The sequence below is a fragment of the Camarhynchus parvulus genome, chromosome 5, assembly GCF_901933205.1.
Source record: "Camarhynchus parvulus chromosome 5, STF_HiC, whole genome shotgun sequence".
NCBI classification, from domain to species: domain Eukaryota; kingdom Metazoa; phylum Chordata; class Aves; order Passeriformes; family Thraupidae; genus Camarhynchus; species Camarhynchus parvulus.
In genome coordinates, this window is record NC_044575.1 from 38,687,113 (window position 1) to 38,704,144 (window position 17,032).

A 17,032-nucleotide genomic window follows, 5' to 3' on the forward strand; every position below is an offset into this window, starting at 1 on the left:
CTAAGCATGTGTCCATGCATTGCCAAGGGCTGAGACCACATGCTGAGAAAGAGGTTACAGGAGAACACAAAGATGTGCCACTAGGAAAAAGAAACCTGGAGAGAATGATCAGGTGGCAAAACCCAAGGGATGGGAGTGCAGAGTGAGGCAGAGAGGAGATTGCTGTGGGCTACTGCTGTAGAAAGGCCCTGGCTGGGCTGGCTGCAGAGCACAGCTGGTTCCTTATTTATCCATCACACTGTTTAGAGCCCGTTTGGCAACTCCTTAGGAGAAAAAAAAGAATGCTCAGTTCAAATGTGACTCATGCAGAGCTACAGCAGCTCAAGGGAGTCTGTTCATTTATAATTAATGAAGTCCTGTTTGAAATCATCTGACTGCAATCTTCCCTCTTCCCAACAGGCTGTTCTGGCCTCTCTGCTTCTTCAATACCTGTGGCTGGAACTGCACGTGGCAGTGAACGGGGCCTGAAAATCAGGAAAGCCTGATTGTGCCCTAAGAGCACAGAGGCTGCCCTGACCAGGAAATCCATCCCATCACATGTTCCCTGTGGAATAAGCCTGCTCAGGACATCAGCCAGATGGGGACTTCAGCTGCACCACTCATTTGTCAGCTGTCCTCACTAAGGAAGGAAAGGGAAAGGGAAGAAGGAAGCAGAACATCTTGCCATTTTTATGGGTTGTGATCCTCTTCTTGGGAGGTCAGGGCACTGCTGAAAACAGTGGAAAGTGGCCTGATAGTGAATTACCACAACCTTCTCTTCCCCTTTTCACTGGGGTCTCAATGCCAGGAGGCTGTTCCTGCAGCAGCTATTGAACATCAGCCTGTCACAGACTGGAAGGGAACAGGGAAGCAGGAACTGCAGCTTGAGGGTATGCAGGGAGCCTGAGGTGCTCCCCTAAGTGAAAAGTTTCCCTTCCTGGTGTCTGGTACAACTTCACAGGCAGCACTTCTGAACAAAACCACAACTTGTAGAAAATATAAGAGATACAAATCAGCTGATCCAGCAGTGAGGACAGAAGAAACCAGGCAATGCCCAGACTGTGAGAAAGCAGCTCTTCCTGAGAAATTCCTCCCATGCTGAACTTCTTAACAACAAAAAGATCAGAAAAAAACAAACCTGAATCAAACTTTGAATTCTACAGAGTGTTTGTGGTTAAAGTGGTTTCATTCCTACTTCTGATTCCAAAGCAATCTTCCTAAAAAGCAATTAGTTTCTTTCAGGTTGCTGTTCCTTCCTTAAGAACCTCATTGTGGCTGCCCAGGGCATGAGGACCTTGGACTTCAAGTTCTTCAGCTTGGCATTACAGAGTAAAACTGATGATGGTAGATCCTGAAATAAGAATGATTGGTGGGGGTGATGTTATATCTGCATATTAGTTTGATTACTCTGCCATCCTGAGATTGTGGACTCACACCCATCACAGGATTTTAGGTGCTTTCCTACCAGTTTGGGCACTGCAATCACTGTGTGAGCTGTGACCTCAGCTCTTTACAATGCAATGATTTCAAGGGGATGTTTAATAGCTTATTAATAAGTGAATCTTAGGAAACTGAAAAAAGTGGCAATTATTAGGTGGCATGTGTTACAGCTTAAATAGTCATCATGCAGGAGACTAAGGCATTGACACTTTACAGTCCCATTGGGTAATTATTGGGATTAGGCTGAGTACCCAATTTCCCAGCTATGACTTCACAGGCTGGGAATTCAGCTCTCTGGTGACATCACAGCTCCACGAGTCTCCCTCACTAGCCGCCATGCTGACTACTGTCAGGTGGTGACTACATGTAGGTGTGGCACAGAGCCTTAAGAAAGGACCCACACTCTTACAGGAAATAAGAATAATGATGAATGGGAGTCTAATAAAGAGATAAATGCAGATCAGCTGCAGAGAAGATGAGCAAAGCCTCCTTTCTTACCACACCACGTCAGGTCATAATCTTCTGAGAAATGCAAGGCGCTTGAGATGGGGAAGCATCCACTTCCCACCTAGACAGGGGCCGTGCCAGGCACAGAAGTCCATAACATGATTAAAGAGATGGCATTCATAATTCTCCTACCTCTCCCAGAGGAGTTTGGAGCTAAAGACAAAAGCAGGGACAATGTTCTCTGGTGATGGTGATTACCTCTGTGCTCAGCTCTGGCATGCATTTTCAGGCCTTCCCACCCTCTCACTTTCCCCGTTTCAGCCCATCTAAGCAGGCAAGGAAGACCTGCACAGCTCAAGCCCAAGGCAGTGCCAAGAGCACAGGGCCCACCTGCTTTCTCTGAAGGCTCGCAAGCCCTGACAGCAGAGGTGGCAGCTGAGGAAGGCAGCTGGCACCATCGACGTGGGAGAGACCCTCTCCTTCCTCCCTCCCAGAGCCAGGCCCTCTGCATCCTTGAGCCAAGGGAAGCTCCTGGAGGGTGGCAGGACTGAAGGAGCTGGGGAGCTCCTGATATTTCTGGGTAACATCCCTGCATCATCACCATCAGGTCAGAACTGCCTGCTTTGAGTCAGTGCAAGCTGGGTGCTCTGTGGGCAGCTCCTGCTGCAGAGGATCAGGAGGAAGGAAGGCAGGCAGGGCTACAGGGCAGGAAAGTTCTTCCCCAGCCAGGAGTGCAATCTGGGAGCAGATGAAAATGAAGCAACAGTACTAGCTAGCCTTATGCCCACTGTAAGGGACACTGGGATGCTGAATGCTCCTGGCTGGGCACAGGGCATGGCCAGGGCCACCCCAGGTGGCAGGAAAAGTGCTGTCTCTGGGGATCCCTCTCAATGCCACTTTGGTTTCCTGTTCCACCAGGAGATGGGACCCCTGGCCTGAGTCACCCCAACCTTGCTGCCCACTTTTAGCAAAGGCAGCTGCTCCTATGGCAGGTTGCTCTCAGTCAGGCTCTTCTTCCCTGCACGTTTGGCTGGATCTGTGGGAGCTCTGCAGGGTGTGAACATCACTGACAAAAGCTTTAGGCTACACAAATTCCCTGAGAGGTAACAGTGAAGCTAAAATCCCATGTGAGAGCAAGTTTGGGGACCTGGGGAGAAGAACAATAGGCTGTGAGCACAGACCTCATGTCTAAGTTCACAGGCACCTTGTGTAACTGAGTGACTTGGTACCAGCATCTTGTGCCCTGCCTCATCCTGTCAGCCTGCCCCTAGGGCTGGCTGTCCTCCCCACTCCAGAGAACTGGTGCCCCTCTCTGGCAGCCCACGGCTGCCACCAGTCCTTCCACTGGAACTGTGCTTCTCCTCAGCGCAGCTTTCGGAAACCAGATGCAGGCCCAGCAAGACACCTTTCCCAGCCCAGAAGGAGCACCTGCTTTTCAGGACAAAAGTGCATGTGAAGTTTGGCCCAAGGAAGCAGCTGCCCCACTTATTTCAGTTCTCATGGCAATGCCAGCAGGGAGGGGCTCTGACCTGCAGTGCCTCCCAGACCATAGAGCTCCTGGGGATGTCAAGAGAAATCACAGAGCCTGGTGGCCAGCTCCAGCCCTGTGCCTCCTCTACTAGGACAGATCAAACTAAGGCCAATGCACCCCAGGGATGCATCTGTGTTGCCCATACAAGCAGGGCAGCCTCTTCAGTGGCAGCTCCAGTGCTGCTAAGCAGAGCCTGGGGGCTGAGGGATATTCTGGCTTGTCCCTTTCTTCCCTCACAGTCTGACTCTGAGTTGATGTGAACTACAGCTGACCTACAGCTCTCTGCCTCACCTGTCCCTGCCCTAGTATCCATATCCTATATGGCATCAGCCCCTTGGCCCCTGCTCAGTTCAAGCCTCCAGCTGGCTTTAGAGCCACTGCTAGAAACATTATAGCACACCTGTTCTTCAGATGAGGGTTTACAGCCAAGACTAGCACATCTGGATTGTAAAATAGACATTTGGAAGTTTATCAACATGTTTCCAAACAGTCTGAGTACGGCAGAAACTCCGTCTGGTCGCTTTAGTGGAGGAAGCAGCTGGGCTACAAGGATGGTTTGGTGCCCTTCTCACGCCTCATGCAGGTTGGGCTGAGCCTCTCCTCCCTCCCACCTTCCTCTAGAAACTGAACTGCCCCTTCCTGTCACTAGTGGTCCAGGAAGCTGTATCAGCAAGGCTCTAGGAAGGAAACAGGGAAGAGAAATCCATGCCCTTCCCACCCCAGAACCTGCTGACGCAGCTACACGAAGCCTAGACTGCAGCCAAATGTCTCCCAGAATCTCCACGTGCTCAGAAAATTGATTGTGAATCTGCACCATATGGTTTGGGAGGGGGTAACTGACTCCACCAGCCTGGCCCTGTGCAAAGTTCAGCTGCCAACAGGCTCCAGGGCTTTTTCTCCCAGCAAAGTCCTGCTCAGCAGCAGCACCAAGCTGCCACTAATGGGTTTGTCAGCACCAAGCAGATCTAAAGGAGGAACAGGCCCCACTGCCCTGAGTGTTTCATGTGTGCAGCCCCTCTCATCGTATTTGTTTCTCAGATGTGCAGTACTCACACTGGTGCTAACAGCAGACCTCCCACATAAGTGTTCAGTAACACACTCTACAGATTTTGGTCTCTTTCCAGTCATCCCACACCAAGAGAAACGCAGCTGATACTTTGGGGTGTGAGTGACAGAGGCAAGAGACACACACAACCTGTAAAGCTGACAGGGCAGGAGGTAGCTCTAGCCCCAGCCTGCAGGAGAGCTTTGGTAGTGTGGTGGCTGCTTCCCACAAGATCTCCAGATGGTCTGGGCCAAAGAAAATCAGCAACTGATTAACAATCCTCTCGTCTCCTCCCAGTTTGACAGTCCACCTGCAGGTGAAGGCAACATTCCTGTCCTGCAGTGCTGACTACCACTCTAGGCTCCCATCACCCCTGACAGAGAAACCAACTCTTCCAACATAGTGGCTGAGCACTGTTGGAGACCACTGAGCTATTTGGAGACTGGGGCAATGTCTTGGTTTAGAAAGACAGGAGTCTGCTAAGGAAGCCCTGAGCCTCCCCTGAAAATGGGGAATGTAAACCCTCCCCACCCCTCCGAATTGCTATAAATTTTAAATTAAGGGGCTCTCAGGCAAAAATATGGGAGCAGGAAATAACAGTTCTTTAATAGGGAAAAGAAAAAAAATAAAGGATAAAATAAACAATGCAGTAAACTAGAACAACACTGACAGAGTCAGAACCCAACCTGACACCCTGTGGGTCAGGATGTTGGTGGTAGTCCAATTGAAAATGTGGCTGCAGTCCTCTGAAGTATCAGGTGTGGTTCTGTTGGAGCAAGGGGGATCTGTAGAGAAGGATGTAGTCTTTCTCTGAAGATCCAGTGGAAGGAGAGGCAGCTGCTGTTTCTCTGGGGAATCCCATGGAGAAAGCTGTGCTGGTGTCAAAAACTCCTGGATTATATCTGGGTAGCAGTGCTTGGCTCCTCCCTCTGGGTGGAGCATCTCACAATGGGATGTTATAGTTCTTATCAGTCATGCACTGATATTCAATAGTCCGTTATCAGCGGAGGTCCCCTCCCGAGGAAGGTGTGAATGTGGTCACTCAAAGAGAGAGATAAAGCAAACTGCTCACTTGACAAAGGTAATCTGCCATACAGACGGTAGTGGAAAACAACTTGCATTGCAATCTTCAACAGGCAAACATCGATTCTTCCATCAGCTCCACCCCAGGAAATATCTTCCCTCCCAAACTCACATGCTCTCAGTAATATTGTACTACCTCTTTAGAGTCACTAATTCAAAGTGGTTCCAAATTCAAGAGGATTTAATGGAGGAGCCTGGGGATAGAGAAAGGTGTGAATGTCAGGGGTAACCCCAAACCTTCAAACAGCGTACCTGTAGTGATGAAGATACAAATGCATTTCTATGGCGCTTTGCACTCAGTCAATTTCTGTGCCTTTATTTGTTTGTTTTAAAAATTTGGGGGAAAGTGGAAAAGAAACCACCCCACACACCCACTCTGTGTTTGCCCATATACCTTGCTAGGCCCTCTGGTGCTAGAGTGAGCCACATTGCATAGAACAAAGGGCAGGAGAAAGCACCTGAATGAATGTGAGAGCTGTACACAGGTCACTGCTTAGGGGGAAGCATCATGTTTAGCTGCTCCTACCACTGAGCACATGCAACATTGTCTGCAGTCCATGCCAGGGCCCAGTTCTGCTACTTGGTACTTCTTCCATGGGACTTGAGAACCTACAAAGTTGCTAGAAGGAATTCAGGTTAAGAGGCACTGCAAGACATAACAGAGAACAGGTTGGAAAATAAGGTAATGGGATTCAAAATATCATTTGGATCTTGCCAAGCAAAATTCCCTTTTGCTTCTGCATGTGCCAGTGGGCCCATCTGCCCAGACCATTCCAGATGGTGTATTTTTACTGAGAGAGGAGGCAGCATAACTTCACATTTCTCATTAAATTGAGCTGGTCACCTCTAAGCTTATAGGTCAATGGGTGTGTTGTCTCCTCCTCCCCCCGGACTATAAATCTGACCCCCAGCCCAGGCCCTCCCTCCCTGAGGCAGCAGGTCCTGCTCACGACAGCCAGCACTTTGTTTAGCAGCTGAGCCAACACTTCCTCCCAAGGGAGAGCATAACCCTGTAAAGGCAAAGGTCAAGTGTGCTCTTCCCAAAGCTGAGGATTTGCCTTTGCCACTTAATCCAGCCTGAGATCTCACAGCCAACACAGAGCTTCTCTCAAGCCTGGGAACACTTTGTGGGCAGAGGAAGGCACGCACCTGAGGCACAGGTGTAAGTGCAAGCATCTGTCCTTTACCACAGGCCTTCAGGGCACCAGCAAGGAGGCAGCTAGGAAAACAAACCCCCTGCAGATACTTCATCACTGTTTCGTGAAATAAGCCTGCCCTCACCCGCTCAGGCCTAATGCCAAAGACAGCCAGGTGGTGCCTAACTTCCACAGCTGCCTTACAGCCCTGCCTCCCAGTGGGAGCGTGGAACCAAGTCAGTTTTACACTGTGGGGCCCAGCTGAGATGGCTTCCAAAAGCCCTCTGCTGTGCCCTGGAGTGCTCCTGCCCTGCAGGTCTCACCATAGCCCTGCAGGGACTGGCACAGGCAGGGGTGTGGTGAAGGACTCCATCACTCTGGTTTCACAGTGGAGGTAAGGAGAAAAAAGTTCCTGCAGTCCTTGCCTCAGCCAGCTATGAACTCTCAGCCACAGCCAAGCAAGCAGGTTGTCCTGGTAGTGGAGATCATTCCCTGGTGCTCTCCCACACACCCACAGACTGGTTGAGGTGGGATGTGACCTCTGGAGAAGGGCCAGAGTTCAGGCCAGGATGCTGGACTCACATTCAACTGAGTTTTTGAACCCCTCTAAGGATGGAGGCTCCACAGCCCCCCTGGGCAATTTGTTCCAGCATTGTTAACTCTTTTCTGATCTCTAACACAGGTGCTCATCCACCAACTTTGCTGTAATGGGTTTGGTCACCATCAGAGGAGGTGGAGGTGCCCCTCTTAGGGATGTGATACTGTGGACCCACTCATGCTTTTAGCTTCATTTGCTGGCTCCAGTCCCAAGGGGCTCCCTCAACCCCCAGGCTGGCCGAGAGGCCATGGTCTCCCTGACCATGCAAACGCAGTAACAGCAGATCCAGCCCTTGCTGTTTCCCTGGTTTCTTGCTTTCTGTTCAAGACAACTGAAGAAGCAGGGGTGGGGAGCAGGGGGCATCACTTGGGAGGAAGACTTTCTTCTTTCAGAGTTGATTGCCTCTAAGATTTAGGAGGATTAACTCTTCAGCCCCTCCATAAACACCAGACTACCCCACAGCCACTCTCCCTTCCAGCCCCTGCAGCCAGAACAGAGCCACAATGATCCCAGGCCCACAAGCCTGTTTTTACAGGTCTGTGCCATTTTACCTCCTGCTGTTTTCTGGTTCTCATTATCTCTGCAGAGCTGATGGCACTTAAGACATTTTATCTCCCCGGAGTCTTTCTCTGGGACTTTAAGTCTGACTTATGCAACATGTCCTGATGTCCTGTTCACCCAAGCTCACCTCTGGCTTGTTAACACCCTGGCTGGCCAAGGACCCTTCCCTGCCTGCCAGCAGGTCTGAACCAGGCTGAATCTCTGCACCCACTGGAGTTAAAGCTTTGGCAACTTTCTCCTCCTACCCCTTATCCTCTTTTTCACCAATGGGCATTTATCACAGCAGCCTCCTCCCACAGGGGTCCCATGTCCACAGACCCAGACCTGCCCATGCATCTGCCAAGGAAACCCCAGGGGCAGGCACTGAACAAGGGCAAACCCAATTAGCAGCTGTCAGGTAACACTTCCAACGACCCTAGAGTGGTTATTAACCCCAGCTGCTGGGAGGGCATCGCCAGCTTAGCATCCCTTCCCCAACCACAGGGTTTTTCTGGTGGGGAGCACAGCCTCTCCCCAGCTTTATGCCTTCTGCTCTTGTTAGAAACCAGTTCAGAAACACCAGTTTGGGAACCAAACAGCTCTTAACACTTATCACTGCCTGCCCCCAGAGACAAGTCTAATTCCAAACTACAGTTACAACACATGTATATCTGTTTGCAACACCTCATTGGAGGAATTAAAAAGCAATGATGATACTGTACTTGGGACATGATGACAACTGCTTCCTCCAGCCAAACAAGACTGAGGCCAAGGCTGGTCCAGCCTGCTAAATGGTGCTAGAGCTTCAGGCTGGGCATGGTACCAAACACTACAGTGGAGCCCCTCTACACGGCCCCTGGACATCTTTGTACTTGCAGGCCTGGAGACCTTTCCAAGCTTTTCTCCATTATCCTGCTATTTCTTTTCAGTCTGTTTCTTGCTCCTTGTCCACACTGCTTGCACAAGCTATTTTGCAGGAAGAAGGGTCATCTCTCGTGAGCTGTCTGTGCTGTACTGATGTGAGGTGGGGTGAACAGCCTCTGCAGAGCAAACCTTCCACCTCTGTGTTGTACTTGGATTGACACTGCTGGTGTTATGGGAAGGGCCTGTCCTCTGTCCAAGCCAGCCACTGCCACTACACAGAGAGCTAGGTGATAGCACAATAGCCTGGATGCCGCACACATTCCCTCCAAGACCTTTGCAGTGCTCACATCCAGCCAGGCCCACCAGGGAAGCAGATTGAATGAGGGCAGCTGGACAGGAGCCCTGCAAACCAACCAAGGCTCCACATACCGGCCACTGAATTTGCATCTGAAGCACTAACAAATGAGGTGAAGGAAAAGTCTGGAACAGTGACCAAGCCTGGGTTTGAGTCCTGATTCCAGAGCAGCTGGTGCAGTCTGGCAGGCAATACACAACTCAGCTGTCCCCAGCACCCTTGCTGAGCTGCAACTTCTTCCACTGCTCCCACAGGCCAAGTGTCCCATTTCACCTCCTTGAACTCCTGCAGTCCCCACATTTGCAGATAGAGAAAGGACCCTCTGCCCCACTCCCAAAGCAGATTTTATGCATCCAGGGTACAATAGGGGGTAGTCAAGACCAGCTGCTCAAAGTGGTTTGCAGTGATTCACTACAGCTGAACACCCTCAGCCCCAAATCATAAACCCTGAGATCCCAAGAAGACATCACCTAGAGCACATCAGATCTCCTCATGCTGTGAACTTCTCTCATAACATGGCTGCCCCTTCCCACTGCTTGCAGAGCTAGGGCAGGCTTTCTTCCGGCTGGATGCCATCCAGAGCCTCCACTGAGGTCCAGAGAAGGGAGCAGGAGGTGCTCCAAGGGGGTGGGAGGAGGAACACAGAGACCATGGCTCAGGGCGTTAAGGTGGCACTGCAAGAACCCAGCACCTGTGGGTGGTGGGGTGAGAGGTATCACAAGGTCAGATTTTTCTATTGCTAAAGCTTCAGGGATTTCTCTTTCCATCTGCCTTCCCACCATCTGCTGAGGCGGCTGCAAGGGACTGGAGGTTTGCAAGGGTCACTCCTGGGCTAAAGCAGATGGAAAGGACCTGCTGTGAGTATTTTACTAGACATGGGCCAGACAGCTGCAGTGTGCCCCCCAGCCCTGCTGACAGCTCACTGGATCCCTCAGTGTACAGAGTGCCACGGTGAAGGAGCTGGCTCACAACTGCACACGCTGCCTGGAGGCTTGCTTGCAATGATGAAGGGTCTGCAGCTGTACAAAGCAGTGAATTAACAAGCTGTTTAAGGCCTTCATTGGAGGCCTGAAGAAACAGATGCTGCCAGGAGCTGGTCTCTCTCCCTCCTGGGGACCATCCTTCAGGTCAGAGATGTTTTTTCTTGGTGCTCTCTGAGGGGAAAAACCAGCAGAACCTTTGCTACCCAGAGCTCCAGGGCCTTCTCCTCCCCCTGAGCCTTTGAGCCCTTTCCAAATTTCTCAGCTCTACAGGCTTCCAGACCTCGCCTGCTGCAGACCTAATTAACTCTCTTGTTCATTTATGGTCTTTTGTCGCTAAAGCAAGTAATTGGTGCACACAAACAGCAGATCCTGTGTGCTCACATGGACCTGACTGCTCCCTTTGGGCTGCTGGGGAAGCCCTCTCCTGCTCACCAAGGGTGCCTGCAGTCCCTCTCTGTGGCCAGCCACTTCAGGATCATCTATGGAGAGCACACTGCCTCCATTTCCAGCAAGCTCTCTCAGTGCTTTTATAATCAGAAGACACAGATTGTCTCAGGACATGACACCTTTGAACTCAAGCAAGTCTAGACCATGGACTGCACCTTCCTCTTCTGCCTTGCTAGCACCAAGAAACCCCTTGGGGTTTCTCATCGTGTGCTGTTGTTTGCTTGGTACTCATGCACACACACACACTCTCAGAAGCCTCCAGTTCAGTGGGATGGGCAGACACCAGGCCTGGCAGGGATGCTGCTGCCACAATCGTTTCTCCCTGCATTGGTAGTCACTCAAGTTTGCCTACAGCCACCACCACCACCCTCTGTGTTCCCTCTTACTTCTGGCAGCACAAGGATGGAGAACAGCAGAGAGAGGCAGGGCCCTTTCACAGGGGCATAGCTGGGCAAGATTATCCCAGGGCTCCTGGACCAGACAGCTTCTCAGCCTTTGGAAACCTCCCTTGCCTTTGTTCCTTGGCCCTGTAGGGTTGGGGGAAGGGATCCCAATGAACATGTTTGTGCTGTTCTTCTTAATAGGGTGTTGTGTAACACAGAGGGAAGTGACTACACCAGGGACCCCAGCTGAGAAAAGAGACTTTAATCCTGCTGCCCAGGAAAAACTTGGAAAAAATACCTACATCTGTTCTGTTGCATTAGACTCATGGCTCAGAGGCTGACAGCTGACCCTGGCTGCTCATGATGCCAAGGTACAGCCCCTGCCAAACAGTGCCAGGGTAAATGACCATGACTGATTAGAAAGGCAAAAAGCAGAGAAGACTGGGGAGAGTGCTCTCCCTGGGCAGATGGGAGAAGGCCAAGCCAGAGTTCATCAGGGTACTTCGTCTTCTCCACTGCCATGTTGGCAAACAGAGTGGAAGGAGCAATACTGGAAGAGAAAAAGGCAGAGGATGAGATGCAGGGAGAGGCAGGAAGGTGAGGAGGCAGAGAAGGACTACAGCTGCACCCACCTCTCCATGGGGCTCACCAAGGATGAGCTTCAGGAGACAACCCTCCTTCTCCTCACACCTGTGCTAGGCTGGAGCACAGAGGACCAAAGTACTCTTTTATCTGCAAGCAGGCTTCACAGCTCAAGAACGGCATGGGGCAGGTGCTGGCCTCATGGAGCAGTGCACGCCGCTTGCCATGAATCTGCCAGCACCAGGACATGTAAGAGCACAGGTGTGGGACTCCCTGATGCAGTGCCACAACACAGCTCTCTTCCAGGCTCAGGCTTTGTCATCACCCCACACCCCTACAACAATTCAGAGAGTGAAGAGGAAATAAGCTATCCAGCAAACAGAGCAACAATACTGAAATTTGACTAACAGCAGACTCCTAGACACTCTGGAAACATGTCAAAGACTTCTCACCATATTTGGTGATACATCCACTGGGAACATGGTAAGTGCTGCACTGGGACCACAGGGCAGGAGGATGAACCAGTTCTCCATGTAGTCCCTCTTAGAGGATGCTGAGGGTGGCCCTCCCCTAGATGGGAGGGGGTTTTCTGGAAAGACATTAACACCCAGTTTTGTGAAGGATATGCCTGCTCCATACTCGTGTATTAAATTGACTCAAGCCTAATTAGCCCAATATATATGACAGGATTAAAGCAGATTCTACCTTCTTCTTCCTGCCTAGGGCCACCAGGTACCAAGCACTCCTCCTGGTCAGCATCCAGCACAGGACAGTGGACAGCTTCAAGAAAAGCATAAAAATACCTCCTTTCTAACTTCTGTCTGTCAGAGACAGGTTTTGGCCCTGAAGCAGGAATGTTTATTTGCTTTAAATCTTATTTAGCCATGGATGTTTTCATTATCCACACGCATGTCACACTCTTTTATCTGCCCCTAGGAGGATAGGCAGGAAAGCTCAGGCTTTCCTCAGTATATATGTGGGGCAGACAGTTTTGATTAGCCACGTGCTTTTTGCCTTTCAATCCCTGCTGGCTGTCACTTTGACCTTGTTCAACAAGACAAAGGCACGAGAAGTGGTGTGTTTCCTTCAGGCTCTTATAAACTTCCACACCATAACCTCATATCAAACTCTTCTCCTCTCCCCATCTCCATGGGCTACCTGCTCATGCAATTCTAAACCTCCAGCACTAAACTGAGCACTTAAGAATCAGGGATCCTGCTGAGAAATGCAGTCAGAAGGTCCAGGTACCTTCTAGCCCAGAAGCATTTCTGCACTAGAATCCAAAGATGCCTCTTGAGTCCAGTATCACCAGTCCCATGACTCTTTACCACCTTCCAGCCCTATTGTTGACCTGGTGCCTTTCCCTCTGCTCCTTGCACTGCTGGGAGCAGCCCTGTCCAGGGCAGAGCTTCAGGCCTGAATTGGCTCCATAGCATCAAGAGCATTTCACCTCAGTAATGTCTTTGTTACACAGCTCCTCTGACATTCTGCCCCTTCAAACTTGAAATGAAGCTCAGTCCTGCCCAGGAGGAGGAACCACAGGGGATGAGGCACAGCAGAGCCAGCTCCTAGAAAGACATTCTTAGACACTTTCCAAAGGCGCTACCAACAGGTTACTGACACCACAGACTGCTGAGTGTAAGGTTAGCTGGCCCAAGCCACCTCTACTCAAAAACAACCTGATGCAAAGAGTATCCAAGGAAAGCACTGGCCTGTGCAGGGGCCACCTCAGGACAGTGCCCCCCATGAGGGTGGTAACAGGGTCCTTTTTCCCTCCTGTTCCAGAGCTACTGCACTGTTCCAGTCACTTACTGCAACCCATCTAAACTCACCGCAGCTTCCACTCTCCCAGGTTCTCTGGAAAGGCTAGAGGTGCCTGCAGTTAATTTTAAAAAGTCCATTATGCTGTAATGAGTCCTAAAAAGAGAATATCAGCTCTTTCTGTGCACCAGCTCAATTCTGCTTTCCTGGTCCACACATTAAAAGTCCCTCTCTCCTCACATACTGGTGACTAACCTGTGTCTCAAAGCCTGAGGGAGCACATCTAATCTGGTTAGTGTTACTGCTGGTGTTTATTCATATTAAGCACATTACTCTTACTAAGCTATTTGTGCTGAATCTCCTGAGAGAATGCTGCAGCTTAATAATACATATGTAAATCCAACTTCATTTCATGCATTTTAAATGTGTTGCCTGTTGGAAAACAAAAGCGCAAGGGGGATGGTGCAACAGGGACATGTGCAGAACCAGCAGATGCTCTCTAGATGCTCACTTCTCACACACCCCAGTTTGGGGATTAGAAGCTCAGCAAGAGACTCTACCAGCCAACTTGTTCGCTAGATTAAGAGGTCTGCTGGACAACAACAACAACAAAAAAAAAGATAAAACAAAATCGAAACAACAAACTCAGACAATCGTGAGTCAAACTGCACGGTTTCGAGAGGGCTGAAGTTGGCCACTGTTAAAGGGAGCTGCCGGTCCCCCTCTGGTGGCCATCAGCCGCAGTCGGGCTCTGCCGGGACACCAGAGCTGCCGCAGGGCGACTGTCCCCGCACCGAGGGGGCACCCGAGCACCCCAGGGCCGGGGCAGCATGGCTCGGCCAGGAAAGCTGCCGGGCAGCAAGGCTTCGGAGCACGGAGCTGAGGCAAGGGAGCGCGGCACACCAGGATGTCATTGGAGTCTTCTAAAGCCGGAAAGATCCATTAGAAGAACAGCCAGGAGCTGCCCAGTCCCTCCACCCTGACAGCCCTGTCTGTAACAGCCCTCGGTTTTTAACAGCAATACGCGGTAGCATTAGGAGCTCCCATCTTGAAACAGGGCCCCATTGTGCATGGGGCTATGCAACATCTGGACACAGAGAGTCCACAGGCTCTTTAGGATGGGGAATAAGATGGAGAGAAAGAACAGAAGATGGACAGGAAATGAGTGAGCAGAAGGAAACAGGACAGCAGTGGTCAGCACAGAAGACAGCAGTCAGTGAGATGCTCTCAATGGGTGAGCACAAAGGCAACCATTCAATGTCTTACTAGAAGACACCAGGGCAACATTTTTGGCCTGTAATTTTCGGTTTCAACAATGTAGACAATTGCTAGCAGTGTATTGAATGTTGTTCCCAATATAAAAGGGCCTAGGAGAGAGAAGGCTGAATACCCCTGCTGACTGCTCTAGTCACAGACAAGAAGAGGCTGCCAATTTTCCTTAAGTGGTGGTCTGAGCCTTTTCCACACCAGCAATAAAGTCCACTGCAAATCTAAGCCAGCTTCTGTTCAGCAAGCCACTTCTTCAGACAAACCTGAAACCCCCACAGCTACTTTCATCCTCCTCCAAGAGGACTGCAGGGAATTTTACATCCTTGCATTTCTTCACCCATTGCTGTAAAAGCAGCACTATCTTATCTCAAGGCAACCTCACACTTCAGCTACTGGAGCACAAGAAAGCCCCAAACAGCTGTTCCTTCTGGTAAGATATGAGATTTCTAAAATTACTCAGAAAATTGCATGGGTTTACAGGCCTTCAGTATTATGTTATCACAAATCCCTAAAATAAGGAGCTGGTATGGACCAACATACTCACCGCTTAGCAGAAAATTGCCTCAAGAGGGTGAGAAGAATTTGGTTTTGGCCATGCAGAGTCACTCCCCCCAAAACCACCTAAACTCACTCTGGTCTTCATGTGCCTCAGAGAAAACTCTGGAACAATCTTAGGCCAATTCCAGTTTCACCATCCCAATTTCTCCATACATTGCAAGAGATCCGCTTCCTTTGCCTGTATTCATTGCAGCTTTGTACCAAGGTGGAGAGGCTTGGCTGTCAGCCTCACTCCCCACTTCCAACCCTGTGTGCAGCTGCCCACGCCCCAACACACTTTGTAGCACTCCATTCCTGCAGAAGGGTAGCTGGAAATGGCTCATCGGGAATTTTGGGTAAACTTCAGTTACAGCTGTTTTGTTTTACTGCAAAGAAGTTGCAGCAAAATATGTCTAAAAATGAACACATTCATGCAGTAACACCTCCTCTCCTACAATCAAGTTTCATGCTCTGGAAAGCAGAGATTAGTGTCTCTCACACATTTAATGAGAAAACCAAGGAGTTTAAGAGGAAGATTCTAAATCTTAGATTCTGCACAGTACAGCTGATGCCAAGACAAGCTGAGGTTCTGGTCAGCTTAGCTGTTTTCCATAAGTGTTCCCCTTTTGGAGGTCCTCTAATCAAACATTCAAACTCTTTCTGTGCTCATGTGCCAGGTCAGTCAGACACAAGATGGTAGCAGAACAGCTCAAACCATACGAAATGTAATAATTCATTCACTATGAGAGCCAGGAATTACAGCTTGGTTCAACTGACCAACTCAGCCATTGCACTATGAAAGTAAGAACAGACCTTATCCAAATCAAGCATCATTTCCCCATTTTCTTATTTAGGTACCTGAAGAAATTCATTTTTTGTAGTTCCACAACTGAAGCAAAGAAAGCTGAACAGAGGAACTGAATGTACAAAAATGCATTTTTCCAAGCAGCACATCATGATACACCTCAGAGCAAGTGGCTGTGTACGGAATCAAGGATCCAAAGATACCAACTCTTTGCTATTGCTGAATATACAAGCTGGGGCATGTAGGATTCCAGCATGAAGTTCATGGGCATGATTTCTCTCAGATCCCCAACTCCATGCCAAGTGCCAGGATAAATGGAGGCTGTGGAGTCAGCAACAGGGCACTGTCACCAGTCCAAGAAATCACAAGAAACTGGAGATCAGTATGGACAATGTGAGCAGCCAGATGATATCATGCATCCTGTAAAGAGAAGCTGAAACTTTAGAACTTACTTCATGCTGAAGTGATCCAGCATGCTGAGCTCTCTCCTTCATGGCCAAACAGACAGTTTCTGAAAACTCCAGGTTCAACTTGGCCCCCTTCTTATGAATTGCACTGGTCATGGCATGTAAAGGCATGTCCACATGGCTCGCTGTATATCAGTTTGCTGGCAAAGTCACCCACCTTTTAATACACTGGCCCCAAATCCAGCAGCTCTACTCAAAACCTCTGCAATTTTCAGGGCACACTGGAACTTCAGTTTCTGTATTTGTAATGTCAGCACTGTTTTATGAAACCTCCCTCATCTGAGTGCAGCATTAGACAATTCTGTTGCTACAGGAACTTTTAAGTAATACCATGACCCAACATGGTGTTAGAGGCAATCCCTAAGGATTGCATGCACCACTCTCTTTTCTTTAGCCAGTGCTTGTGGCCTGAAAGCCAGAATCAGCACTAGATGCTGGTTTCACATCCACCACCATGGATGGTGAGAACATCCACCTAATTACGTGGTGGAACACACACAGCCAGCCAGTGCTCTGCTGGCTGAGGACAGGCTAAATGGTGTACAGCCCAGGAAATAGTGTTTCATCATTTTCCAGGCAGAAATCCCAATAGACACAGACTCATCTTGCAGAATCATCCCAAGTTGTAAAGTTGTGATTTTAATCCTTAAGGTGTAAAGGACTCAAAAGCCCCCTCTTCTGCTGGCTTCACCTAATCTTGACAGTACTGTGAAGCACAAGCTCTTCAAGTACCTGAAGCTCAAAGAGTCAGGTAATATACAATGAGACAAAAAAGTGATT